The following is a 4,183-nucleotide window of genomic DNA, read 5'->3' on the forward strand; positions in this document are numbered from 1 at the left end:
CAAAAACAAAAACAAACAAAAAAAATAAAAATAAAATAAAATAAAAAATAAAATCTCCTCCATTACAGTCTATCTGAGCTGTATTTCCTCACCTGTGAAGGCAGCTCTACCACCTGTCATGATTGTTGTGGGGTAAATGATGAGCCAAGATGGATCCCTGGTCTGGCTGGAGGGAAATAAGACTATAATGGGTGGATAGTATGGTAATAATATCTAGAGACATCAGAGACGAAGGCCAGGAGGACCAGTCCAGGGTAGAAAGCTTGTTGCAAATAGCAGGGGAGTGCAGTTAGGGCAGAGAAGGGACCACTAGGACAATGATAGCTGGAAATTATCACTCTGGACAAGAACTGGGTGCTGGAAGGAGATAAAGTGATATGCATAATACCAGTAACATTATTGCAAACCACAGTGACTGAAAGGAAAAAAAAAAGGAAGAGAGAGAGACACACAGAGAGACAGAGACAGACAGAGAGGAAAAATGTCTGAGAGAGCAGGGAGATGGGAGGGAAACTGGGGACATAGGTGGTGGGAATGTGTATTGGTAAAGGGTGTTATACAGTAACACCCTGAAGCACTCAGGGGTTACGCCTGGCTCTGGGCTCAGAAATCACTCCTAGCAGACTTGGGGGACCATATGGGTTGCCAGGGATCGAATCCAGGTTGTATCCATACAAGGTGAATGCCCTATCTGTGGTGCCCAGAGCAGCCCTTATGTTTTTCTTTTTTCTTTTTTTAATGTTTTTGGGCCACACCCGATGATGCTCAGGTGTTACTCTTGCCTTTCCGCTCAGAAATTGCTCCTGGCTTCGGGAACCAGATGGGACACTGGGGGATTTAATTTTGGTCTATCCTAGGTCAGCGTGTGCAAGAAAACCACCCTACTGCTGCATCACCGCTCCAGCCCCTACATTTTTAGTTTTTAAGTGAAGTAAAATAAAGAAATTTGCTTAAGAAAACGTAAGGGTTGGGCCCAGAGAGATAGCACAGCGGTGTTTGCCTTGCAAGCAGCCGATCCAGGATCAAAGGTAGTTGGTTCGAATCCCAGTGTCCCATATAGTCCCTCGTGCCTGCCAGGAGCTATTTCTGAGCAGATAGCCAGGAGTAACCCCTGAGCAACGCTGGGTGTGGCCCAAAAACAAAACAAAACAAAACAAAACAAAATGTAAGGGAGAAGGAAAGAGAGACCACCAGATGGGCACACAGAAAATATACAGCAACACACACACACACACACACACACAAAAAGAAAAATAGGGGCCGGAGAGATAGCATGAAGGTAAGGCGTTTGCCTTTCATGCAGGAGGTCATCAGTTCGAATTCTGGCGTCCCATATGGTCCCTTGTGCCTGTCAGGAGCAATTTCTGAGCCTGGAGCCAGGAATAACCCCTGAGCACTGCCAGGTGTGATCCAAAACACACACACACACACACACACACACACACACACACAAATACACACCTCTGGTTGAGACAGAGCCAACACTGGCAATACTTGAACTCTCAACAGTCTCTGATACCTGTTCTCTCAATTTGTAAACATTTACTGAGCACCTATGTGCCAGGCACAACCCTCTATCCCCACTTCCGCCCAGCGACACAACATTGAACAAGACAGACAAAACTCCCTGCCCTTCTGGGGCTTATTACTTCTGTCAGGGAAGACAAAAGAGCAAAAATGAAAAAATATGGCAGATGGGAGTAATTGTAGAGACACTAAAACAAAGAAGGCAGATAGAGACTATTTGGTTAGTAGATACCCGAGGTTACATTTGAATAAAGATCAGGAGGAGGTGAGGAAGTGAGTCAAGACATTGTAAAACAAGAAAACAATTATCACAGCCAAAGGAGTCTAACAAGACAGAAGGGCCAAATTAGATGTAGGAGCCTTGAAGGATCTGAGAACAAAAAAAGACATCAGGTAAGAGGTGGACTGACTTAGCTCAGAGCCACATTGCCTGTATGTAACAAACGAACCCCACTAATGCCACTAAAGTTGGTAATAATTGGGGAAAGTGAGTCTGGGCATTATAGGAGTTTCCGTACCATCCACTTTTCCTAGAAATTGAAACTGGCTCTTGTTAATTTTCTTTGGTGGTGAGGATGTGTTTGGGACCAGACCCTACAGTGCTCAGGAGCTATTCCCAGCTCTGTTCTCAGAGGTGACCCCTGGCAGTGCTCAGAGACAATATGTAGTTCCAGGTACTTGAACGAGGGTCGTAGTTACATGCAAGACAATTCCTTTATCTCGGGATTGATTTTTGTTTGGGGTCATATTCAGCAGTGCTTGGGGCCACTCTAAATTTGTGCTAAAGGGTACTTGTACTTGGTGGTACTCTGGGAAATGTATGCAGTACTGGGGATTTAACTGACACAGTCCCATACAACACAATCACCTTAACTCCAGTACTCTCTGGAGTAAATATTTGGATAACCTTCTGTATAAATATTGGGAAAATATTATTTTGGATAAATATTTATCCAAGCTAAGAAGGTGATAAGTGTGTGCCATGGTAAGATTAGCAAGGAAGTGATGCTTGCAGGAGTGGGAGAGGAGGTGAAAGACAAGTGCTATGGACACCGAGGCATATATATATATATATGGTTTTTGGTTTTTGGGTTTTTGGGTCACACCTGGCAGTGCTCAGGGGTTCCTCCTGGCTCTACACTCAGAAATTACTCCTGGCAGGCTCAGGGGACCATATGGGATGCCGGGATTCGAACCACTGTCCTTCTGCATACAAGGCAAACGCCTTATCTCCATGCTATATCTCCGGTCCTGTATCCATATTTTTTTATCCTTACAATAATCCCATCAGCTCGCTTCCTGTTCCTCCAACAATGGCTCAGACTAGTGAAGAGATGGGTGAGGGAAAGGGAGAGCTGAGGATCTATGGGCTCCAATTCATCCACACTCAATACAATCCCTTAGACCTGGGGACTGTTCTCATCTTTTCCGTTTGAGAAAGTCAGGTCCCAAAGGCTTAAGATTCCTTGGCTAAGAAAGCATTGGAGTCATTAGAGACTTCACAGCATCTCACAGGACATTCCCTTCTACTCTCTCAAGAAATTTTGTTGATTAAAGTCAGGACTGCAACTTTCAGAGCACATTTGTCCATTGCCGTCTTGCCCAGAAGGCCTGGAACACTCTCCTTGGCTCCTTTACCTTTGATTTTTTTTGACAGACACTAGCTTCTGGTGCGCACTTGTGGAATGTGCTTCCCTTTCAGGAACTGAAGCCGACTGAGCTGCAGTTCCCCATGAGTCCCAGATAAACAGAGGCCTGAAAAGCAGGAACACACACACATCTCCAAGCTAGTTTTTCAGTATTTCAAAAAGGCTGAACAGATGACTCAGATGACTGAAGTCTCCTGCTTTTCAGTTCTCCTGGCCACAATGGTTCACCCAAAGTTCAACGAGAAATTTCACTGTGGACAATTTTGAAATTGTTAGTAATGATTTCACATTTGCAATTACTTTTATTTGCTGGCAAAAATTCTTAGACATGGCACTCAGATTAAGAGCAAGACAATCGCTTCTCGGCCTTTTGGCTAAGATCAAGTGTAGTATCTGTTCTTATCAGTTTAATATCTGATACGTCCTCTATCCGAGGACAATATATTAAATGAATTTTTGGAGCTGGGAGTCGGAAGAGGAGCTTGCTCCGTCCACTCCGCGCATCGACCCGGTATTGCAGTACTTCCGGGAACGGTGCACCAAAAAAAAAAAAAAAAAAAAAAGAGCAAGACAATGGGGGCCGGGAAGGTGGCGCTAGAGGTAAGGTGTCTGCCTTACAAGCGCTAGCGTAGGACGGACCGCGGTTCGATCCCCCGGCGTCCCATATGGTCTCCCCAAGCCAGGGGTGACTTCTGAGCGCATAGCCAGGAGTAACCCCTGAGCGTCAAATGGGTGTGGCCCAAAAACCAAAAAAAAAAAAAAAAAAAAAAAGAGCAAGACAATGGGGGCCGGAGAGATAGCATGGAGGTAAGGCGTTTGCCTTTCATGCAGGTCATCAGTTCGAATCCGGCTTCCCATATGGTCCCCTGTGCCTGCCAGGAGCAATTTCTAGCATGGAGCCAGGAGTTTCCCCTGAGCACTTCTGGGTGTGACCCAAAAACCACAAAAAAAAAAAAAAAAAAAGAAAAGAAAAAGAAAAGAAAAGGCAATGAACAGGGCCTTGGGTA

The 4,183-nt window shown here is 45.0% G+C and overlaps 1 non-coding gene across 1 annotated transcript; it reads left to right on the forward strand.

Annotated features, from left to right (window-relative positions):
- Positions 1 to 3,530: 3,530 nt before the first annotated feature.
- Positions 3,531 to 3,721, forward strand: LOC126012752 (U2 spliceosomal RNA). Its single transcript, XR_007497152.1, has one exon. It is a non-coding gene; the product is annotated as a U2 spliceosomal RNA (small nuclear RNA).
- Positions 3,722 to 4,183: the final 462 nt, after the last annotated feature.

This window comes from Suncus etruscus, chromosome 6, assembly GCF_024139225.1.
Source record: "Suncus etruscus isolate mSunEtr1 chromosome 6, mSunEtr1.pri.cur, whole genome shotgun sequence".
Lineage (NCBI taxonomy): Eukaryota > Metazoa > Chordata > Mammalia > Eulipotyphla > Soricidae > Suncus > Suncus etruscus.